Source organism: Urocitellus parryii, chromosome 2 (assembly GCF_045843805.1).
Source record: "Urocitellus parryii isolate mUroPar1 chromosome 2, mUroPar1.hap1, whole genome shotgun sequence".
Classification (NCBI taxonomy): Eukaryota; Metazoa; Chordata; class Mammalia; order Rodentia; family Sciuridae; genus Urocitellus; species Urocitellus parryii.
In genome coordinates this window covers 187,640,798-187,667,360 of record NC_135532.1, presented here as the reverse complement: position 1 = coordinate 187,667,360, position 26,563 = coordinate 187,640,798, and the positions used below count along the sequence as shown (strand labels likewise).

Genomic DNA, 26,563 nt, shown 5'->3' with positions numbered 1-26,563 from the left:
CACAAATCAGTCTGATCACTAAGTCAATGCTCAGTCAACTTTTACATGCTTGTTAAGATAAAATATATGAAGTAATCAAGTTCAAATCCAGATACCATTTTGGGGGGTGGGGGTAATGGGAATTGAATGTAGGGATACTAAACTGCTGAGCCATATCTCCAGTCCTATTTTGTATTTTATTTATAGTCAGGGTCTTACTGAGTTGCTTAATGCCTCAATTTTGCTGAGTCTGGCTTTGAACTTATGATGCTCCTGCCTTAGTCTCCTGAGTCGCTGGTATGTCAGGTGTATGCCGCCACACCTAGCCTGTTTTTGTTTTCTAACATTTTAATTTTTATTAATTTGTTTTACAAAGAAGTTAACAAGTTGGCATGATCTTGCTTTACTTCACATATGTGTATAGAAAGGGTACAAAATACAAATGTGAAAATCAATTAACATTATAGCCATACATTGTATTTAATAGAAAAAAATGTAATGAGGCAGTTTATCACTCCAAATATCTCAGGATATCAATATTTTAATGTTTTGTATAGTCATTATTAACTGCAGTATTTAGTTTTATTTTAATTTTTAAATTAAACATATATGGATAAAAATAATCATGACATATATAATCTAAGAGAAAAATAAAATAAAATCATGAATTTTATTTTGAGTCTAGGTTTTTATAAGATCTTCTATTCAGGAATAATAAATTATGAAGAAAAACAGGTTAAAGTTATAGGAACTTTTTAAAAAGAGAAACATGAAATATTTGCAGGGTAAATGTGATTCCATATATTTCTCATACTGTAAACCATTTCCAAATTTCCACATTTGCTTGCCAAGAACAATGATAATTAATGTTTTTTTGAACTCTTTGAGAAATGTTGAATTCCTAAACTGGTTTTGACCATTCTTAAATATATATTATGCTAGACTAAATTCCAGAATAAGAGAGATATTTTTATATTTTTGGCTATTTGTGTTAGGAAAATGCCTAAAGTACAGATGCAAAATATATTTCTTTAAAAAATCCTTATACCATATGTAAAGTTACTCCTTCAGAACTTTTTTCTATTTCAGATACTTTTCAAAGTATTTTATAATTACAAAACATTGAATTTTATGTCCATTTATGTTTCTTAATATTGTTTGAAATTGCCATATTCTTACCTTAATAAATGTCAACAGAGGGCACAAAATGGTCTGCAGGGAGTTTCATTGTTCATCATTAAGACTTTCATGCATAAATATTCTTTATATTTAAAACATAATTCCTTTTATGTATTTGAATATCATAAAAGAACAAAATTGTTTGGTAAAATATTGGTTGCATTTAGCTCCTTTAAGTAGTCAAATTGAAACTAACTTTGCTTTTCCTGCTCCCAACTTAGTCATTCCTATTGCCAGATGTCATTTAGTTATTCCAAGCAATAGAGAAAGATTTATGCATTGACAAGTGGAGAGGTGAAACACTGGTTAAAAGAGTTCTGCAAGTGATACTTCTGATCCCAGTAGGAGTTATAGGCTTACATTTTGGGGTGGGGGGGGAAGCACAGTTTTTCCTGTTAATAACTATAAATTATAGTAAATTTTATCATTATCACTTTTTTCTTTTGCCAGCGACTAACTATACCTCACTTTAGGGATAAAATCCCTCAAGTACATGACTAAGATGGACAACACATATAATATGTTTATATTTGAGAAACTCTTAAGATTTTATTTAAAAAGAATGAATTTATGAGATTGAATGATGCAAAAATTTCACATTAACACTATGCCTTGCTCCCCACCTGAATGCTATGCTTTCCTTTAAAGCAAAAGAAGGAAAGTTCTCAAAACTGTGCCCTGTTAGCTTAACCTTTAATCATTAAAGTACTCCACCATTCCCTTAACATCTATGAACAATTTGTTACAGCTTGATCTTTAAAGCATATGCATATGTGAATTGAAAAGGAAGGCTCATCCAGGAGGTGGAGATCAGTTGTCAGTTTCTTGCAAAAATGTAAACTTTAAAGTATTATTTTAAAAACAGGAGCAATTTAGAGATTCACATATATGTATAAATTTTCTTAAGTAACAATTTTATTTTGTATTGACTTAGATACTGAATTCAGTGAGTTAAAAGGAAGTTTCTAGCTAAAGAAAAACTCAAAAATAAAATAATAACTTTTGGTTGGTTGACATAAAAAACAGAAAATAGGAAGACTTTTTTGTAACAGTAGTAAAAGTACATGATATGATATCATGCTCTTGAATTTTGATCTTTGTGGGTAGGAGTTGAAACGTTTGTTTCCTTTCCATATTTTAAACATGCTTAAAATTTTAGGGGTAAAAATCATAAGAAAGAAAAGAATGTTTACTTTTTAATTAGATCTCTCATAAGTGATACCAAATAAAGCCATTTGCTTGATCACTGATACCTACAATTTGATAGAAATTTTTTCTAAAAAGTGATAAGCAGTATTTATACTTTTCTTTTAACCTTTTGAATTTAAATGATTTTCCTTTCCAAAGCCATCTGTTTAATTTTTACTTATTCCCTGATACTTAATAACAATGTAAAGTTATATAAGCTCCTTTTAAAATGTTTTGGAACTAAACCTGGCAATTTGCTTTACTTAGTTAAAAACTGATGTCAACACATAATAATATATACCTGAAATCACCTTCGTCTGCATTGATAAAACAGAATAATCTTCATATATTCAGTCTTGTGATGAATATTGTTACCTCTAAATAAAAGGAGAGGTTGTAAAATTCTAAATTTATACTTATATTTTTAGTGACTCTTGAAATTCTTTGTTATGACAGTTTAAAATTTCTTGTCTCTATTGCTTAAAATATATATAAGTGAAGCAAATTATTTTTATGGACCAATATATTGATATCACTTAATAAACTAAGGCCATCATTCAAAGTGTGAATACCCCATTTATAAATGTCTCTTAATTACTGATGGCCACAAAAGCTGGAAGTTTTACTATCCACTAGAACTGGCAAGAGGTCTCATTTCTATAACAATAAGAGGTTTCATGAAGGGAAAACATATTTTCAAGTCGGGAACAGAATGATGGAAAAGAAGGAGATTTTGCTACTTTGCATTTGTAGTTTGTATTTATAAGACAACTTTCCAATTAAACCAGGTCTCTAAACTCACAAGAGTTGTTTAGTAATTCAACAGCATAACAACATAACATTTGTGAGCTTGTCTTGAAATTTTTGATTATAACATTATCAAGGGAAAAATGCTTTCTGAAATCTAAACAATTGACTTGTAAAAGAATTTCCAGTTCAGAAATTTAACAAAAAACAATCCTTGCATAGTAAATTTCCATGTAAAATAACTTTTATAAACTATTCTTATATGTTAGCAGAAACTTTGAAAATTGATTTTAAAAATACTTTACCTGAAGATAAAAGTCTATGGTAGCACATTATTGTATGTATTTTTATGTATTTCATTATCAATGATAAACTTTTGTGGGTTGTTTTTGTTATTCTATTTATCATTCTTACTTCAACCAAATTCTATGTCAGAGCCACAGAATCAGATGTCAGCTCTCAACCATTCTAATTAATTGAGATTGCCCTTAAATTAGTGCTTGGCAAACTATGGCCAGAGAGCTAAATCCTACCTGCCATAGGTTTTTGTAAACAAAAATTTTCTGAAACACAGACATGTTAGTTTGTTTATATTTTTCCATGGCTGCTCTTACAATAAAATGGCCATATTTATGACAAAGGCCATATGGCCTTCGAAGCTCAAAATATTTACTACCTGGCTTTTATTGAAAAAGTTTGTCCAACTCTGCTTTAAATAAAACTCTATAATCTAGTCTTCTAAGTATATCTCCAGATATGTTCAATTAGGGCTAAAGGAATTTCTTCTCATTGTATGACTTTTAAATATAGAGTTTTGCTGAGGACTCTCACAAAAATAACATTTAATAGCAATGTTGAGCAACATTGTTGTCCTTTTCTTATCCTCCTCTTGTACAGAAATCTATTGTAAAATAGTGGGATAATTGCTAGACCCACACTCCTAATCCCAGTGGCCTGGGAGGCTGAGGCATGAGAATTTCAAGCTTAAGGTCAGCCTCAGCAACATAGTGAGAACCTCCTACACTTAGCAAGACCCTGTCTCAAAATGAAAGGGTTAAAGATGTCCTTCAGTGGTAAAGTGTTCCTGCGTTAAATCCCTGGTACCAAAAAATTTTTAAAAGTATATAAAAATACTGGGATTACTTAGAACAAATCATCATATAACATATGTCAACAAATCTAAATTTCTATGAATCATAATAATTATGAGCACATCCCTTTACTGAAAAAAATGGACACTATTGACAAATAACTTCTTTTTACAATCTAATGGTGCATTACTTATGGACACAGATTATAATTATTAAAGAAACAGTTCTCTGAATCAGTAGAGCTGTGTAGCTCAAATGCTACTTCATTTCTCTGTGTTTCAACAACTTCAAATATCTTAAAAACCAAACATAGGAACACACAACCTTGAAATATTGACTCCATCCCATAACCCCCCAACCACCAATTCCATCCTTCTAGTTGCTTAGGCCCCAAACCTGCAGGTACATTTGCCTCTTCTCTTTCTGTTTGACTTCATATCCAATCTGTGAAGGAATCTACCTTTACAATATAATAAAACCCCAACCATTTCCCTCTGTATGAAATTATGTGACTAGGTCCCAGGTGCCTCTGTGTCTTGTTGTGTCTCTTTGTGTCTTGCAGTGGCTCACTAACTTGTCTCCCTGCTTCTGCCCTGTGTGCTTCTCCTCCTGTTCCCTTCTCAAAGCAGTAATCAAGTGTGTCCCTACTACTCTCCACCAGAGGAACAAGAGACTTTCGATAAATAGTTGATTCCATTTCTCAAACAGGTGTTCCTTGAGTAGGTGGTGGTTCAATAGCCAGAAAATATTCAAAGACCAATGGAAACATAGCAAATGGACTTGAAGTAGCTCCTGCTGGCCAAACCTAGAATTCAACTGACAAAAGAAAAATGACAGAAAAAAAACACAAAACACAACAACTTAAATAATAATAAAAATAACAAACAGCATAAGACTCATGTAAGCTTCACCATTACAAAACATCCTCCAGTCCATATTGATTCTAAATAAAAGGCCACGGGAATGAGATGAGAAAAAGCACATCTTGATAAAAGGTTATTTCATAAATGTGTTGTATTTCACCAACCAATGTAATATTCAATGTAGCTAAGTATCAGCAAAATTACCAGTTAGAAGTGGTTGAGAACAGAATATGAAATTGAACTTTAGGTATCACTCCAGAGGTTTTTTTCCTGAAGTTAATTTAAAATGGAAACATTATTTTTATGAGGAGTGATTCAATAAACACTACCCCAACTTATTCAACAAATTTAGCATAATTCATGAGGTAAACTCTCACTATATGTTTCATGATATAATGTGGTAGGAAGTAGGCTAATCCTTTATTTCACATTTTTGCAAATGTGTCCAATGGAAAGTTAATCATGAGAAAATAATCAGAAAAATCCATCCAGATTGTAGGAAATTACATAGGCAACCAGTCTGTAGGTTTTAAGACCCTCAAAACAAATGGAACTATAGGGGAAGCAGAGATATTTGTTAGAGGAGACAAAGAATGGCAAGCAACTGAAATGTGTGATCCCCGTTGGAATTTTGATGTAAAAATTATTACAGAATATTCTTAAGAGAATTGGAAAATTTGTGCCATCTGTTAGCTAATACAGTATCAATACTTTTATTTTTGAATGTGATAATAATGTGCTTGTGGGAATACCCTTGTACTTAGATTGTTCATAAATTTAGTTTTAATTGTGATGATGTATACACATTATTTTCAAATGATTCAGCAAAAAGAGAAAAAAAAAGAACAACAGACTATCTATAAAATCAGTGTAGAATTATGAAGCAAGTAAAGTAAAATGTCATATTTGGAAAAACAAAAGATATATCTATATCAATATATAGATATATATGTATACCTACCTATCTATCTATCTTCAAATATTCTATAAATTTGAAGTGTAGTTCTGGGGATCAAACTCAGGGTCTCATGATAGAAATATGTTTGGAATCTAATAGGCATCCTTTGTAATGGAAGTTTCTGTGTGATAAGTAAGACACATTTATTTGAAGAATATATTCTTCTTATAAAGTAAATTTTACTGTGTATATTTGAGGATTACGTATATTTGTGGATATATGTAATAATAAATACCATCAATCTATAGTGAAACTGATTATTATACCTGTCATTTTCCATGGTCTCTTTCTTTCTTTCTGTTGTAATGAGCAACTAAATGATTTTAGTTGATTTTTAAAGATTTTTAGCAAGGATCCTTAATAGTACAATTGTTCTAACTGTAATCTTCATGCCATAATTTAGACCTCTAGATTTGTTCCTTCTACCTATCTGTATATCCTTTGACCTACATCTCTCTATTTCCTCCTCCATCTTGCCCATGGTGAGTGCTAAATTTGGCTGTTTGTTATTATCCTTGTTTCCATAGATAAGTGAGATGATACAATGTACTATGAGATAAATAGATAATGCAATCTTGTTCTTTATTTCACTTAATGTGATATATTCCAGGACCATCCATGTGGTGGCAAATGACAAGGTATTTTTTGAGGTCAAATAATATTGTTTCTCTAAGTGTGCATGTGTGTGCATGTGTGTGCGTGTGTGTGTGTGTGTGTGTGATAACAGTGGATATACATACACACACACACACACACACACAAGTCCTTCCCTCTTTTAGTCTCTTGAAGACTGACACTGATCCACCAGTAATTCTTCATCCCATACATATATATACACATATCCACAAAAGTTCAGAGATATCTGTACCAGGTGGTGTTGGTTTTTTTTTTTTTCTCACTTTTTGAATACCCAGAAAGGATTTCTGGGTCCTACAATTGTTTGTGTGTTTTTTTTTTCTTTTAACTTCTTAAGGATCCTTCATACATTTTCCATAATGACTATACCAATTTGCATTCCTATCACCAGTTACACCATGGATCCCTTTGCTTTATACCCTCACCAACATTTGTTATCTCTTGTCTTTTTTATAAAAGCCATAATAGATATGAGATAATAGTAGGTATAAGATAATAATACTTTGAGTGATTTTAATTTACATTTCCTTGATAAATTATGATGTCCAACACATTTTCCCGTATATGTTGACTATGTTTTTATGTTTTCTTTGGAGAAATGTCTGTTCAACTCCATTGCCTATTCTTTAATTGGGATATTTGTTTCTCTGCTACTAAATTCTAAGAGTTTTTATAAATTTTGGATATTAATTCCTTGTCAGATATGTGATTAGAGCATATCTTTCCAGTCCATAAGTTACCCTTTGCTTTTGTTGGTTTTATTCTTTTTCTGTGCAAAATCTCTTTGTATAAGACTGAGTTAAAACTCCAACAAGAGCAAAATAAATAGATAGTATTCTTCAGCTCGCCGCTGCAGGCACTATTGATAGAACATAATACTACGTTTTTCTTTGCCTTTTTATTTTGCACACAGTCAAAATCTCCCTCTGTGCTGACTTCCACACCAGGGTGATTCATGAAAGGCTGTTGTCCCCCATTGTTTCCAGTTAGAACTCTTTGGGCATCCACAATATTTCTCCTGAAATCTTTGAGGCTGTCCTGCTATTGCCCAATACATCACAGCTGCTAAGATGTCCTGCTGTCATCCATTCTTTGCACGTTTCCTTCTGTGGTGTTATATTCCAACAAAGGACACTGGCATGCTGGCTCAGCTTGCTCTTCTTACCACGCCATTTAATTTTCAGTGAGGATTACTGGTGGATGATGAGATGGCAAAGGAAGCCAGTTACGTTGTTGCTATCAGGCTCAGTCACCAGAGACTGAAGGACATTCTTGTTTGAAAATTGAAAATAGTCTAAAGATGATTTTACATTTACAGTTTTAGAATTATTAGACTTTATTATTTTAACTTTAGTAAATACTTTTCTCTTGATGCATTTAGAAATTAACTGGTGGTTCAGACTTTTTGCACTAGCACTTTTTTCCATCAGAATGCTGACATCCTACATTGTTCTTTGTATGTTCAGCACCTTTTAACATTTCAGCCTTCAATTAAAAGCCATCTGTCTGCAAAGAGAGCTGTTCCCTGACCCCTGAATTGAATATGAACTCTTACTTGTTCTTCTCCATTTCTGCACTCTGTGTAGAACTTACAATTTTACGTGTTTCTAAATTATGTGGATTGTCTCCTCTCCATTGACACACATGCTCTGTGAAGGCCAGGGTAAAAATCTCTTTTGTTCTCTCCTGTGGCCTTGTACCTGGCCAGAGGCCCATATCTGATAAGTGCTCAAAATAAATATTTTGTAAGTAAAATTAATTTCTACAAACTGCTAAAATAAATTCAATTACCCGGAGAATAATTATTCAAAGGAAAATAGCCACAAATACCAGTTATCGACTCATTGACAACTTTGGTGTATTGTACTTACATTTTTCTTTGAAAATAATTTTCAGTCATTTTTTAAATTTAGTCGTTTTTTAAAGCTATGCTACTGTTAACCATTAAACATCAAACACACACACACACACACACACACACACACATAAATGCACAATGTCTTTTCAATAAATTGTTGAGGTTATTTAACTTGTTTACTTTGTTAAATGTCTAAACAAACTGATTACACACAAAATATGCAACATGTGAAAGTCAAATGTTTTAATACCCAATTAATATTGTAACTAACCTCAGAAGAAACTGTCATATTTTCATCTGCTTAGCCTACTAAACAAAGAAAGTCAATTCTTACTCTACACAGACCCTGCAGTCACTTTCTACTCTGATGTCAATAAAAATATTTTTAAGTATTTACTCTGCTGAGAAGCCGTATTATTTTACTAGGGAAGCTGTAACAACGACTACAAACCCAGTGACTTAAAACAACAGAAATTATTCTCTCACAGCTTTGGATGCTAAAAGTCTGAACTTGAAGTACAGGCACAGCCATGCTTCCTCTGAAAATTATGAAGAGTCCTTCCTTGTCACTTTCTAGGTTCATGTGGTTGCTGGCAATCCTTGGCATACTAGGCTTCAGCTATTATCACTCTAGTTTTTGCCTCAGTCTTCATATGGCCTTCTTTCAAACATCATGTGGTAATCACATGACCAATTTGAAAGGATATCATTACATTTATTGGTCACCCTACTATGACCTTTTATTAACTTCTATATTTACCCTGGCAAAGACAATTTCCAGATACTGTTAAATTTAGAAGTTCCATTTGTATATGAATTTTTAGAGGGATGTTATTCAACCTAGTAGATTCTGCCTTCTGGGTCCCCAATTCACATCCAATCCATTCCATATGCAACTCATCCCAACATTCCAAAATGTCTTGATTCATTCCAGTATCAACCCTTAAGTCCAAAATTTTAATCTAAATAGCAACCACTCAAGAATCCCCAAATCTCTTCTAAATCAATTGTGGATGAGACTCTGAGAATGATCTATCCTGGGGCATCAGTGGACCTCTGGACATGGTAAGCATGTTAACTGCTTTTGAAATACAATGCTGGAACTGGCATGGGATTGACACTCCCCTTGTCCTAGGGAGAAATTGGAAGGAAGAAAGGGATCACTTCTCCCAAGCACATCCAAAACACATCAGGGATAATTTTATTGGATTCCAGACCTGAGACTCATCCTATGTAGCATAATGTTCAGTCCCCTGAGCATGCAGATGCCTGATCAGCCCTGCTATAGGTTCCCCTTCTCACCAGATTCCTCTTCCACCTTACCCAGAGGCATCTGGTAAGAAGGGGAACCTATAGCAGGGCTGACCGGGCATCTGCATGCTCAGGGAAATCCCACTCATGTTTATTATTAATTGAACTATTACTTACATGTTCCAAAGAAGATGGGTTCCCTTTGTTTATATATTCTCATCTAAATGCTCATTTGCATTTTTGTTTACTGGAATTTATAAATTAAATATTTTCTGGAATAAATTGATTACATTTTATTCCTCCAAGTAGAATTCACACTACGAGAACACAGTGTATTAATTATTTATTATTATATCTCTAAAGCATGCATGCTTGTCATATACTGAGCTGTCATGAAATACTAATTGAATTAATGAATAAAAACATGATTGGAACTTTGCCTTTATAAAATATATGACTCTAACCTAAGTTAAAGTAATGCCATAGACAAAATACCTGATTTTGTATTAAATAATACAGATAAAATGGAAGCTAGCTTTCATTTGATATGTATTAATTATTTAAGTTTTTGGAATTAAGGAGTTAAAATTTTCAGCATATATTTAGGAAATTGATTTAAAATTAAAAGCTATTTTCATCAAAACCAGCACAGAGTATCAATTAGGTTCTTGAAACATTTTGTTGTTGTTGTTGTTAGTATACTCTAATTTCTAGTGTCAATTCATCTCCAAAATTATAATTGTAATAAATAAAATATGCAACAAAATTTTCTTATGACTAAATATCTCAAAACTGGTATTACAATTTACAGTATTTCTTTAGACCTACATCAACAGAAATTGTAAATCCCCGACCAGATAATTTTGTGAAAACTTTCTATTCAATATTCCCCTTCGAATATTAGCATTCAAGAATCACATTAATGAGGTAGCAACTTGATAGAAAGTCTATGAAATAGATGTTTTTATTCGTTTCACATTACAGAAAAGGAAAATAAGAGCTAGAGCTTAAGTCACTTATCCTAGGTCACAGTTACTAAAGTAAAACAGATGGGATTTGAACCTATGTTGACTGGCTCCCTACATAATTTTATTGACTATCTCGTATGCGGTCATAATTTTAATCGGAAGTTATTGTTTGTTGAAGCAGCTTAGTGCTCATGTAGCTGGATTTATTTTCATCTTATTAAAACCTCAGAATGTTCTGTTTTATATTTTAGGAATGTCAATGTTGAATTAAAGATTTTAAATTCAACTGTGGCGCAACATGTAAATCAGTGATTTCGATTGCCCCTACAGATTTTAACTGAAAGTCTCCTTATTTTTATATGCAAATGTTTATAAATGATCTCCTATTCTTCCTCCAACCTTAACAATATAAGTTTTACTTAAGTAAATAGAACATTCAATCATCATGGATGATTTTCTTTTTTTTAAATATTTTTATCTTATTAATCTCTTCATACTTCTTATTTTCTTACTCTTCTGATTATAAAAATATGATTATACTAAAGGCAATTGCTAAAAATACCTTACAAAGGAGAATATATAACAAAAATTAACAAATGAAAATATGATCATTTAGTAAATACAAAATGATACTCTTGAAACCCTTTTAATATATTCCTGTACCATTTTATTAAGAAACAGACATTCACCTATCCAACTATCCTATGAAAGTGCTAAGGCTTTTGGAAGCCAATGGCCTTTTAAAAAGATAAAAAGTAGCATTTCATTTAAAAAAAATGAAAATTCCTATGATCCCCTACAAATTTCTAACATCTTCTGCTTTGATCCACTTTTTTTTCCCTCAGAGAGCACAAGACAATTTGCAGAGTATACATAAATTGGTCAAGAAAAATTAAATGTTTTCTATGACAGAGATAAAATTGAAATGGAATGAAACATATAATAGAAGTTGAAGGGAACAAAACATAATAAGGGAATAAGGTAAGTTTATCTTACCAAAGATTCTAACATAAAAGTTATAGTAAATAATAATAGAAACTTCAAGAAACTTAAGAAGATGTTGAGCATCACCACAATGTTCTTTGGAACTACATTATAAAAAAGATGTGTGTATTTGAATTAGAAGTGAATGAGGACTGTCTCAAGGCATATAATTAATTATCCCTGGTTATTTTACACTGTGGCTAATTCAGATGTTACTCTCTCAGGCAGGCAGGGAGAAACTTGATTTATTCAGTCTGGAATCCCATTCTCATTAAAAAGAAAGGCTTTGGCACCTACTGACTGACACTTAGAAGTCACAGCCCTGCCATTCCTCCTAGAAGCAGGGAAGCTGAATTGCAAAGAAAGGATGTTTCCAAATGAGCATTCAGAGTCCTTCACTTTGGAGGGAGATACATTAATGGTAAAGCCTGGGAAAAGTCAATTAATGTTTTGAAAATGATGTTACAAAAATTCTACTGGTTATGTCCAAATAATACAAAGTCAATCACTGATTTATTTCTCCTTGAGTTTATACCTATTTTTTAAATTAAATAAATTTTAAAAATCTGCAAAAATAAGAAAAGAGGAACAAATGGGGACCAAGAAAAGATTTAAAATTTTATACTGGAATGTTATTTATCAGTTTCTGAGATGATCACAAGTTTAAGTTTGAGAAAAGAATACCAGATAAATTGATATGATAACATTTTGTTTTGAAACAGTGTATTCCATTAGGCCATGAGTATGTTTTGTTAGTAATTTTAACTGATTTGAAGCTTTCTTTGTTACTGGTCTCATTTCAGTTAACCTTCAGAAAAGTTTCCAAATGGTTACAATAATGGAAAAGATAATGTGCAGTTTCTAATGGCTAGGATGTGATTACTGATGCAGGTTAAGAAAATATGTGAAGTTAATTATTTGTGGTAGGTTAATGTAACTTTATCCATTTTCCTAAGGATGCATTTAGATGCCAAAAGAAACAATTCACTTGCCCTGGGCCACACAAGTCAGCAGCACAGGGTAGTGTTTGAAGGGATTAAAATTCACAACTTCTGACACTTAGTTTAATAAGACACACCAGCTTCAAACTGCCCCTAGTAGATTGACTTTCTTCTTTCTGGAAACACATGTTTCCTAAAGCTATTGCTGCTGAAAGATATGTCTGTTCATGTGGTTAATCTTCATTGCTTAGAATAAGAAAGGATCACTCACCTTTAAGAAGTTCACTACATTCTCAAAAATTTTAAAGAGATACTTCATGTTTCTAATCCCTCCAAATTTGACTTTTTTCCTTTATTAAATTTTTTCATATATGTGGTCTACCTGGTTTTTCATAGTTTTTATTGTTATTATTGTTGTCATTAATATTATAGATTATTATTATTATTATAAACCACTACAATTTTCATTCTATAATTGATGTGTTTAAAAGTGAGGAAATTGAATGTATTTTCAGGATTGTAGACAATTAGATCATTATATATTGTATAGATGACATATTAATATAATAGCTGATTTTTTTTTCAGAAAAAAATCTTGTATAAACCTTTAGCACTTTAGCTATAGCAATAAATCAGCTGAAGTATTAGAATTTTACAACGTTCTTTGAGGAAGGTGAGATTTATTATTAGCTTTTATGTACTCCATTATTTTCACAAAGTGCTGTAAAAATTTTTACAAGTTATGTTTTCAACCTTCCTGTCTTGTGGTAAATGATATGATTTTTCTTATTTATAAGTTAGAAAAAAACAACCTGAGGTCAAAGTAAGGCTGTATTTTTTTATACAAGTTATAAGATAAACCCAATAGCATTGGTTAGAATTGAAAGACTATTATAGTTATATGGCATGACTATTTCTACTTCTCTACTGTTTTAAACATCATAACCTAATTAAAATATTACATTTGTAAGTCTACTCACTAATAATAAGTATTTAATATGATCATGTGATAGATCCAATTTTAAGAACTACATGGGAAAATTATTTAATCCTTCAAACAATCCTATAAGGAAAACTTATTTTGTCCATTTTACAAAGAAAGATTGAGAGGTACAGAGAATTCAAATGATGCAGCCAAACTCAAGAAAGAGGATTGTGTAGTGATTTGGAGCATTACTCTCTAAGTATGAATCAATCTCAAACCAGCAGCACGGATAATATGAAAATTGCAAATCTTTGATTTCTACCCTAGATTGACTAAATTAGAAACTTAAGATTAGGGCCCAGCTCTGTGTGTTTTAACCAGTGACTTTGACGTGCTACAGCCTGAGCGGCACTGTTTTAGAACATCATTTCTAGAGTAGACATCCAGATTTCAAATCACAGAACTCTCAGTTATGAAGTGTGTGTTTTCAAGTCCCTAATCTTTCAAGGTCTGCATTTGAGTTATCTCTAAAACTTGACTTCCAGTCATAGCACATAGCCCCTTGATGGGGTTGACAAGAGAACTAAAAGTTTACATAAAGTAGACTTCGGATCACTAGTTATCTGTGAATAGGAAATCCAAAATTCAATCTTACTATCTATGGTATTGCAATAAGTAAATATATGTAAATTCATTGACATTAATATATTTAAGCATTCTGCATGGCACCTAACAGTTAGTAAATTGTCAGTATTTGGGATCTCCTCGGTATTTTTATTAATACTACTATTATTAGTCATTATTACGGCCAGTCACTAATTAACATAAGACCAGGTTATTGGTTTATCTGTGACTTTTATGCTCAGAAATCCCTTCCAACCCTTCTTTTGACAGGGACTTTTCTCTTCCCCCTACTTGTTTGTGCTTGTCTGTCTTGGGCCAGCTGTTGGCCCACCTGTTCTTTTATACTAACAGTGTTAACTATGTGGGCAACTTCTGCTGATCTACAGCCAGCCTGACCCTCTGTGCCTTGTTTCCTTAGCAAGAGATGTGTACTGTATTAAGTTATATAGCTTGAACATGAATTCAGCTCCCCATAACCATTTAAATGTGTGCCCCTTTTGAGTGGCTTTCTTTTAGTTAAAGTCAGTAAAACATGACTAAAGATATACACATGACCAATGTGTTTCTGTGTCTCATTCAATAAGTTCAATATCAACTTTCAAATATTATTTCTGCAAATTTTCCTCGTCATTTTTTCCTACTTTTTGATAAAAATTATCAGTACCTCAATTAAAAAGCAAATAAATCCATGGGCTCTTCCCTAAGAATATTTCTTGGGCTCTAGCAATAACACTTTTTTAAAAAATTAATTAAGTAGGCAAACTCAAATGATAATTATAATGTGTATTTGTAGTTTATGCATACACAAAATATAAACTAATCACATATTACTTCTGATATTATTATATATTCTGGTTGAGTGTTAAAACAACAAAATCTTTACTTTTATTCTTTAGGAATCATTAAGTCCAACAATATTAAGGAAATTATAACTTTAAATATAAAGCCACTTTACTACCCTTTTGTATCTCCAAGAAAACACCAGAAGTTAGGAAAAAAAAACTTAAAAAAGAAAGAAAGAGAAAGAGAGAAAAAAGAAAAGGAAAGGAAAAGAGATGAGAAGAAAAAAAGGCTTAATTAGAAATGACAAACCAGGATGATGTTTTAAAACAATCAAAAGAAAGGTTTATGTCTTTGTAGCATGTAACACAGTTGAGTATTTTCCTGAACGGTGTCCATAGAAAATGTCTTTCCAATTTTTTTAATGGCTGAAATTCTGTAAAGCTGGTTTTCATGGGGAGGAGTCTAGAGACCTTCAGGAGCTTGGCTTTGACTCAACCTTGATGTTCTAAGACCTCAACACCTCTAACATGCCTTAGATTCCTGGATTGAAGTTCAAAACAGCCATTTCACTGGTAATATATAAAATCAAAATATGTACTATTTTTATCTACCTTTATTTTTTCTCACCCATTGAGATAGTTGGTATTTGAATATAATATGTTAAAATAGAAAAACAACAAAAGAAGCATATGGAATAGGGGGAAATGTGGGTGAGGGAGGAAGATAAAAGAAAAAGGAGAAAGAAATAACTTCATAGAACAAAGAGAAAATATGAGAAATAAAAGCAAAGAAAACACTATTAAATGAGTCACTTTGTACTTATGATTTTCGACTACTATCTTAAAAACTAAACCATAAATTTTACTTAAAATTTAAATATAAATGTGATTAGTTATGTAATTTAGCTATTATGCCACACAAGAGTGGTTCTGGAGGCATACAAAAAATAGAACAGCCTTTAAACAAAAACTATCTCTTTTACAAATGGTATAGTGTTTCGATTTTTGTCTGTTGAAAGTGTCAAGGAATTTTAATCCATTGATAGATATTAAAAAGTAAAAATGAGGCAGATAGTGTGCCACATTGTTAAGTGTTCTTGTATGTTTGTAACTGTGCAGAGGAAAAAAATAAGGGGAAACATACTTCCCATTTTTCTAGTTGCTCATGAGAATTGCATCTTAAATACTCTAAAATAATTTATATGTAACATGGCTCCACTCTTTTACCTGATCCATATTTATGTTTACCCTCCTTGTCCATGTTCTCACTCACCAACTGCCATGTTAAAAGTAACCAGGAAAAACAGTGGGTAGTCAGAATATTATGGAGAGAATAAAGGAACTTGATTTTTACCACTTGGAAAGAGGTTTCAAAGTAAACTTACAGATCTTGGAGGTATTTTATAAAATTAATGTCCTCTGATGGTCACTGTGAAAGATTTGAGGAACCATTATGTCTGGCTCGAAATGAATTCTGACTTAATTATTTATTATAAAATGACAATCCAAGTGAAGTGATTATATGCTCCTTAAAGAAAGTGAATGTGTTCCTTATCTATTTTACAGGACAAATTACAGTTTTCATAGGACTATGAATATTCAAGTAATCTCTGAATATTTGTAAGCATTGTGAGCCAAAAGTTTGATTTCTGTTTTTTTTTCATTTTTATTTGTTATTATTAGTTATGCATGGCAGTGGAATATATTTTGACATATTATAAACTTGTGGAGTATAACTTCCCATTCTTCGGGTTGCACATGATGTTGAATTACATAGTCATGTATTCATATATGCATATAGGAAAGTAATGTCCAATTCATTCTGTCTTTCCTATTCTCATTCCCCCTCCCTTCCCTTCATTCTCCTTTGTCTAATCCCAAGTACTCCTATTCTTCATTACTCTATCCTCCATATTATGAGTTACCATCAGTATATCAGACAGAACATTCAGTCTTTGGTTTTTAGGGATTGGTTTATTTCACTTAGCATTGTAGTCTCCAGTTCCATCCATTTACTGGCAAATGCCATAATTTCATTCTTCTTTGTGGCTGAGTAATATTCCATTGTACTTATTCTAACTCCTTTAGCTCTAGCCATATTCTCTTAAAAATATTGCTTTGTCCCTCTATGTCTCTCATTGTTTTCTTTTTTAAGATGGAAACACTGGTAAATACCTAACAAAGAGGTTCAAATAAGGATTAGTAAGGGGCTTTAATAGGCTATAAGAATATAAGTTATTGTCATTTTATCTATCAAGTTTATTTCTGCATTCATTTTTTATATTTCACTGCTCATATTTAGATGAAACCATATGTAACAGAAGAATAGACTATTTCCATTAAATATTGCCTATTTCCATTAAAAATTGCTCATCTTTAAAATCTAGCTTAGAAAAAACCTTTTAATAAACATGATTGATATAATGATGATTTAAACTGGAAAACAGATGGTTAAAACTATGCTTATAGTTTACAAATACAAAGGTATAGCATACATGATCAATTGTCATTATTCTTGGTATTTGTTTTATATAGAGTCACAAAACTTTAAATTGCTGCTTCTATGGGGAAATACACCATTAGATTCCTGACAGCATCTGGTTCCAACATTTTTGGCAACCAATTAGCATATAGCCTTGTTTTACGTATATTTCTGTTTAAAATACCTTTTATAATATATATTTGATTCATTAACATTAAAATATAGTATAAATCATATATAAAACTCATGCAAGATAAAATATTTTCTTTCTATTTTTTAAATTAATTTATTTTTAACTGTTAAATAAAAATATAAAACTGTGTATTAGAACTGTGGGGTATTATGTGATCTTTATATATACTCCATTTATATCAGGTTAAACATATCTACCTCTTCAAATATTTATTATTTCTTTATGATGAAAACATTCAAAATATCCTCTTCTAGCTCTTTGAAATATGTGGTATTTATTGTTATCTGCAGTCACCCTGTACAGTCACACACCAAATCTTCTTGCTCCTAACTGTAACACAGTTCCTATTGATCAGACTCTCTCTATCCTTCTCACCTCTGAAGGAATATTTTTCTAATACAGTTATTTGTGTTTTCTGTGTAGGCATATCATAGCCATCTTGCAATTAGGAACACTAGCTGGCAATTTTATTCAGCAAAATCACCAAAGAAAGCACGAAGCTGTGAAAGACATGATACTAAACAGACACTTGTTCACAGTGTGAGAAACAAAATAAGGAAGTCTGCTGCCTTGGTGGACCTCAGCTGAGAATGCACATAGGTGACTAGTATTTTACCACTCTGGCCTGCCTAAAAATGACCAAAAAACATTGAGTATTGACTTTTGAGTTGCAAATAAGTGTTAGCAAGTAGGTAAATTTGAAAATATGAAATCCACGATAGGATACACTCCTTTTGTTGTTTTGTATTTATTCAAAACCTCCTATTCTAGCCATACCCCGACATATAGTGTTTCTTTTCCCTCCCTATAAAATTTGTAAGTTTGTTTTTCTTTAAAACTTAAAAAAAAAAATCACCCACTCTGTCAGGTGGTGACCATTTTATTTGGCACTTTATGAATATTGCAAATACTCAATGTTAACTGGTTGAACTCAATGATTCCTAAGGAACACACAAGCATGCTTAGAGAAAAGAGTAAGAATGATTCACTTAAGCAAAGCCATCAAGGTCTTTGTCTATTGATACATGCTAAATTTTAGCAGTTTCTAATCAATAAGTTATAGTATTCTAATCCGAAAACCACAGATTTCTGTGAATGAATATAAAACAAGAAAATATGTTCAAATGAGGTATTAGCTGGGTTATAATTAAAAAAAAACTTATCTAGAGCTGAAAATCAAGACTCTGATAGAGCTATCATTTTGACATAATGAATTGAATGCCTGCTTGGGACTCTGTTTCAAAGTTTTCTGCACTTTTGAAGACTGGGCAGAGATTGACAATGGTAACCCAGAAGAGTTAGAAAAGACTCTCAACTAAGAATATTTAAGAACCGGGGCCAGCAGTCATTCATAATCCCTTATCAAACCACTTCTCCCAGTACAAAGATCAAATGAGTGATATATTCGTCTTTCCTGCCCATGTGCATCAATCATATTTCATACTTCAATTTCACTAGCACGCATATGTGCCAGGCACTTCACATTTACATTATAGTTCAAAATACTGTTGCATAGACATTAATACATTCAGAATTTTGCTAATGCTAAAATTGAAGCTTTAAGAGGTTATGTCCTGCTTATGGTCAAACAACTAGCACATAGTTTAAATAAAATTGAAGTTCAAGTTGAAGTGACTCAAAAATTCATACATTTTTTTATAAATCAAGTTTTTATTGATTTAGAATAAAATTCCTAATATTGAATATGCTGTGAAATAATTCTCTGGGGAAGGATGTGAATTCAACACAATCTTTTCCTAGAGATTGATTTTTTTTAATCACTGACATTTCCTAATATCAAGAAACCAGGGAAAAAGAAAGAAAAATTGATCAGCACTAGAACTATGATTATCCAAGATTCAGCATCCTCATAATTAAGGAAATGAGATTGCCCTAAATCTTTATAGTGTGCATCAGGGAAAACGTGGGTTTTAAATATAAATATGTATTTATTTATATAAATTTACTTATATAAATACATATTTATATTTAATTTATATTTATTGTAAGACTGCAAGTCTTCATCTATAAAATGTGAGGATTAGGATTCTTATCTCTCCTGGATGCTAAGAGATTCAAATTTGATGTTATAAGTGAAAATGTTTTTCAAAATGCAAATATGTACACTTCCATCAATGTTTTTGTCCCAGGCCCAAATTTTCTCATAAATGTTGAAATGTTTCAATATTTTATATAACTGAGAACTGACAGGATAAAATCTCTACTTTGTGCATTTTTTATACAACTTTTCATATTTGATTTAAGTGTTTGAATCCTGTATCATGGAAACATTCTGATTGGCTTTTATTTATTGAATAAATATCCATTGAGGGCATACTAAGAGTTATGAATTTTGCTGGGAGCTGGTACTAAAATAATGAGTGCAGTAAAATCTCTTTCTTCAATTAAAAGGAATATAGTACAGTTCAATACAAGACAGGATTTTTTTCCTACAAAAACAGGATATAAATTTAACTATGTTCAGGAGGCTTGTTGAAAGTGTCTGAAGTGAAATCCATAACATAGGTAGCAGATAGTAGTAGGACTGAGGAGAAAAGCAGAGGAAAAACCTTTCATGGAGGCCACAAAAATACACACCTGGGAGATGGAAATATAGCCATGCCTATATTTAAAAAGTAGATGTATTCAAGGACATGCATCTTCTATAAATGTTCTCAAATTGTATATAGGTAATTTCTACTTCAGAACATATTTTGATTGATTTATCAAGGTCACAGAGTGCCATCCATAAAAATGCATCATCCTTTTAAAGAATAAGCATGAAAAAGCCCATAACACCTTTTCTTAATTCCCTTCCTTATCAGATAGGATGTCTATAAAACATTGTATGGTACCCAGTGGGGATGCCTTAAATTATTGATTGAACCTGTCACTAGCAAATTCTTTAACCTGGATACATTTTGATTGAGTAGGAAGGAGTGTTTAAATGGATGCCTGACTGTGAAGAGAATGGTTTTGCAAATTTCTCCACAGTGCTCCTAATTAAAGTTCTGATAATACAGTATTGCAAGATAACTTATTCTCTTCTATTTTTAATATGGCAATTTAAAATGTGCATATAAATTAAAAACACAGGAGTCAAAAGCATCAGAGATTGATAAGAGTCATTTCGCTTCCGCTTAGATGTTATTTGGAGAAAAAATATGAAATGGCTTTGATTGAGTAAGAAAGTAAGCTTTACCAGGCTTTCTGTAGAGAAAGATTTATGATTCTAATCTGAATAGCCCTCTCAGGAAGCCTAGGTTCCCACAGAACACAGGAAATGATGTATTTTTCTGTAGCACTAAAGGACACATTATGTATTAAAGAGGATATCTGAAAGTCAGTCATTTTCAAAGCTACCCAGCTGCAATATTAACTTAAATAGATCATAGCAACTTTTCTCTTTTACTTTTCAGAGTGATATTGTGGATCAACTTAACAGTTTTCAACAAGTATATACCTTTTAAGATGTCATCTTATAAAACTCATGATTAATTGCATAAAATAGCACTGCCTGTCCCATTGCACTCCTTCCCAAGAAAAGCTAATTGCATGTAGAATAAGGAAAACTTCAGAGGTCATATGATCCTTCTCTTTGCTACTGGGTTACCAAATTTTATGTCCTAGGAGTAGACTAATATGAAAGTATACATTTTCTCTGAAAACTGGTACTTTTTTTTTCCAAATAAATGGTTTCAGCCTCTTACTGCAAATAATAATAATAATTATTATTATAAACTAAAAACACTCTTTAATTAGGAGCTTTAAAGTGAAATAATTAATGTACATTTAAAGATGTAATGGTATCTAAACTGACTATAATATAATGGTCTAAAAAGATTATTTAAGCTTTGTTTTTTTAAGCTTTTGAATACTTTGTAGCCAACATTACAATGGATATTTCATTTATTGAAATCTTTATTATGTGGATTTGGTAGTTGACAATGTTTGCTATTTAAATATGTTTAAATCCAAATTTGCAGAAAAGTCTGAAGGACAAACAGGTAAGCTTGTACTACAAAACTTTAGCTGAGAACTAAATGGCAATACTAGAATCGTTCTGGTATTTTTATTGCTGCATTTCAAGATACATTTCTAAAACTATAGCACACTACAGCACACCCTTACATGCATTTATTTTATAGGTTTATATTAAAATTCTAAACCACCCATTTATATGTATATAATGATACCATTATATTCTAATTGTTATCATAATGTGATGCTTTAGATTTCTGGTGCCTTTTCTCTAAAAATGTCCTGAGACTGTTCATTTTCCTAGTTATGAAAATTCCCTGTGCATTAGCTAATATTATTTAAAACATTTTTTTCTTTTTTCACCTTTTAAAAAATCTTTTACACAATGATTCTCTATTGGGCCCTACTTGGAGGGTGAATGTAGTTTCAATGGAGTGTTCAGCTCTTACTTTTCATACCACCATCAGGAGGTTGGCTGCAGCTGCCTTTACAAAAATGGTTCATGAGGTTTGTTTCAAATATATTTTATTTTTTGACAAAGATCTTTGCTTTTACAAGCTTTATGATGGGCTTCGACTTTTTACAAGATGCCTTTCTAAAAACATGTATAATTCCCCAGCAGTCCTTTAAAATAGAGTCAAAATACTTCTCTTTTGGAGGAGTTTTACCCCAAAGGCTAGTATGTTATATATATTTCCTGCTTTCCTTTTCATTTTAAAAGATTTATTCTTAATCCCAGGCATATTGGAACCTTATTCAGACAGGGTATCAGGTTTGCTGGGGTCAATGGCACACTGGTAGCCTGCATCTTGCCACAAGAGTCCTGAGAAGCAGCTCTCTGCCCTGTAGGTGGTTGAAGCCAGAGAAGCTTGGCTCTTTCAGGTGGGAAATCAAGCTGTCAGGAAGAGTCATGGAAACATGATTAGTTTACTAACTTCATTAAATGAAAACGTTGGCAGCACAGGGTTCCCTTTGCTCTCAGTGTCTGCCATCGCTAAACAATCCGGTGCTTCATGGGCTGAGTGGAATGCCATGTGTGTCTCAGCAGGAGGACATTCCAGGAGGCCTGTGGACTTCCCTTACTTTGCGGACTTCATCTGAAATGTCCTTATTTTTTTATTCCTACTCTCTGCTGCCACTAACCCACAACCTCAGGTATAGAAATTTGAAATGAAATGAAACAGAGGTTGCTCCACTCTTTTCAGACCTTGACAAATCTGGCTTAAGATTTGAATCTATAAGCTATCAGCTTTTGGGGTAGAGAATATCTAATGACTAGGCTCATTGCTCCAGAGGTTTGCTTTAATTTCCCAGAAGGAATGCTCTAAAATGAGTGCAAATTAACTTTTTAAGAAAGGATAGATTTCATTACTCTAAGAGCCACTTAGAGGGGGAAGGGTGCTGCTGAGCTCATATTTAAGTGTGTTTAGAACTGCATCCTCATAACTTGAGGAGTCTTATGACTGTATGCAACTTGCTTGGTGTTAGTTTAAACTGGAGAAAATTTGAACCAAATGTGTATATAGTTGGGTTTATGTGTGTGTGTGTCGGGGGGAGGGTTAACAGAGCAGACCTTGGATCATTTAAATTCCAGGAGTATCCTTTTATTTTAAAATTTATTTTTTTTGCAAGTGAATAGCTGTGTCAAATATAGTCAAATCATTTTGCAATTAAGTAGTTATACCATTGTTTTCTTGGAATTTGATTTGTTTTGCTTTGTTTGATTTTATATTAACACATTTGTTGCACAAAATCTCATTCAAGTAGAAAAAAAATATGTTCTCTTGTCCTCAGGAAGGAATCTTAAAGTATTTTTAGTTAATGAAATTGACATATTTTGTTTACCACTCTAAAGATAGATAGATGATAGGTTAGTAACAAATACTTCTTCTATGCTTTAATATTTATATCTCTTGAATTAGCTATATCTATGTACACTAGTGATCAGTTAGGTTACTGCCTTAGAAATGTGTTCAAGAGATGGTAAAAATAAATGATACTAAAGTTTTAAAGATATTACTCCATGTGCTTAGTATTCAGTGAAGTGATCTAACCTATAAATTGATTCTTAATGCAAGACTTTGGTTAATTGACTTAAAGAAAAAACAAAAACAAATGAGGGCACCTTAAAGAGTCCATCTGTTGCAAGAATGCATGCTCCAATATTGATCTGATAAAGTTTTACAATAAGGGATGGGCAGCCATGTTACACATTTGACTACTGATTTATCTCCTCATTAGCTTTTGATTATGTTTCTCTTTGCTAAGGATTTAAAGAGAAATAACAATAACTAATATCAAGTTCTCATTTTTACTATGTGATGCAATGGGAAACGTAGTTCTAAACAAAAATAATATGAACAGGAGTCATTTAGTTCAATAATAGAAATAACATTTTTAAACATATTGAGCTATCATATCTGGCAATATTCTGTTATTATCCTAATATGTGAACTGTTTCATTCCTTCCACATATAAACACAAGGAAAAATAAAATTATGTGAACAATATTTCAACAACTCTTATTGTGTGTGTGCAATTGTGCATGTTGAGAAACAGAGTAAATAATATATCAAATTGTCAAGAAACAGAGTAAATAATATATCAAATTAGCTATATATAAGTTTGATACAACGGCATAAATTATTAACATTCAGACATTTGTTTCCTGGGGAAAAAAAAAGAATGGAGTATTGTTAAGAATCCTACTTCATAATTGCTTCTGAATATTACCTTATAAAAATACTGTTTCAGGTAACAAACAAATTAACTTCTAAATAGGACTTCAAAAATAAATGGTTATAGACTCTCTGTCTACAGCTCTGTGATTCAGGTGGAAAGAGCATCTCACAGTTAATAGTAATCAATGAAAAGGCTCCAGAGGATCGAAGAGAAAAATGGAGCTGGCCTTGGGTGAAGAGGGACACTGTCATCAAGAGTCTTGTTTGTTATACAGGTTATACAAATCAAAGCCCTTGAAGAGTGACAAGAAATGTTTCCATTTCCATCGATCAGTACTGAGAAAACTACTCTGTAGAGGATGATTGCTTTTCAGAGTCGAGTGTGGTATAATAAGGTTTCAGTTGTGCTGAATATTGCATCAACGTAGGTACATGGCAGGGTTTTGGTGCACAAAACTGTCTGCATGATATTTGTGCCTGCTGCACCTATGTGCAAAGCCATAAAGTAGACCAAAGGCATACCACTTACTAGTAAAGATGACACAGTAATATGTATTATACTTATTGGTAATGCTGACTTCAAAATACTGCAACTTGATTTCTAACACTAATTGGGGTAAATTTTGAGTTATTTTCCCAGAAGTAGAAATAGAATATTGTTAAAACAGCTAGGTCCTGTTATACAATCATGATTCTTGTGATTAAATGTGTATATTTTACTTAGAAGAATAGCTTGTGATAACAATAGGTATTGTTTATTAAACATCTGTCATTGTGATAACATATTATCTAAGCATATGAAAAAAGTCTCACCCATTCCCTCCTTCCCTCCCTCCCTCCCTTTATCCTTCCCTCCCTTCCTCATTTCTTCCCTCTCTGTCTTCCTTCCTTCCTTTCTTCCCTCCTTTTTTGTGGTGCTGGATTCAAGCTTACCACCTCATACATACTAGGCAAGCATTCTAGCTTGGAGCTATCACCTCATTTCTACAATAGTCAATTTCTGAGCCAAGGCATGAATGTAATTCTATTTAACCTAGAAACTGTTACCACTTCTATTACAGTATGTGGTCTCAATTATTAATATTGTTCTCTAAAATATTCACCAACCATACTTTATTTATACATCTAAAGATCGATTCTTTAGCCCATTATTTCTTTATCCAAATATTTACTGTTAAATAACATGAATTTTATTGTATTTACTATAAAGAGTAAACATAATTTTAATATAAAAATAATATTCCCAACATGCTTAGTTGCAGATCCAACTTTTTTCTCTAATATGTGGGATATGAGGGGAATTTAGATCATGCTTAAATTTTCTACTTTACCCTACTGCTGCAAATCTTACATACCCTGAATCTCTCCAATAGTAGTAGTGAACTGAGAAGGTACTATACTGAATAATACTTTGGATTTCAGATCTGCTGTAAAGGAAATAGACCTATGACTATTTCTAAACACTGCATATATGTGTAAGAAAATGATAACAAAGTCTTTTCGATTCTTGTTCCTAACTGTTGTTAGATGTATAAATTTTAATGTGTGTAAATTTTAATGAAGCTGATAAAATTATAATGATTATCTGAGGCACAGATGATATAGTTTACCTTTGAAGGTTCATTCTGCAGTCTTTCACCCAACAGAGTTGTACTGAACATTTACTGTGGGCCAAATATACATGTAAAGTCCAATATTATGGTAAATACTTACAAGCACCATCTTGGCTTCTGGGGCATTGTCAATGTTTGAGAAAAAAAAAATACATGAATAATGATTTCATCAGAGTTGTGATAATTACTATGAATAACATATTCTGAAAGGTTGCTGAGAAGTGATACTTAGGTTGATACTCTACAAATATTTAGGGAGCACTTCATGCCATTCACTGTTTTGGGTTATGGGGAAATAACTATGAACATTGATTATTTTTCCTTAATATAGAAGTTATTCTTATTGAACAGTTAGAAGCATTTTTTACTGGGGTCAAGGTACATGAAGTGTAGGTCATCTGATGCATTCTTTGCATTTAAGAATTCCTTTCTTGCCTTTTTCCATCCTTTTCTCCTCCATCCTTTTTCTACACAGTGGAAGAACAATTCTGTTTTATCTATTCTCTTGGGAATTCATCATTCACTAGCTTTACAGGCAGGTCATAATTCCATGTAATTGCATTCTGTGTTTCCCTTATGTTTTTATTTACTATATTGGCATTTTAAGTGATTCATAATCAATTTTAAGTGTCAATACAA

General features: G+C 32.1%; 1 protein-coding gene across 2 annotated transcripts in view; it reads left to right on the top strand.

Moving 5' to 3' along the window:
- The window catches only part of Epha3 (EPH receptor A3), a 342,530-nt gene that overhangs the window by 130,534 nt on the left and 185,433 nt on the right, over positions 1–26,563 (top strand). The window lies entirely within an intron of this gene.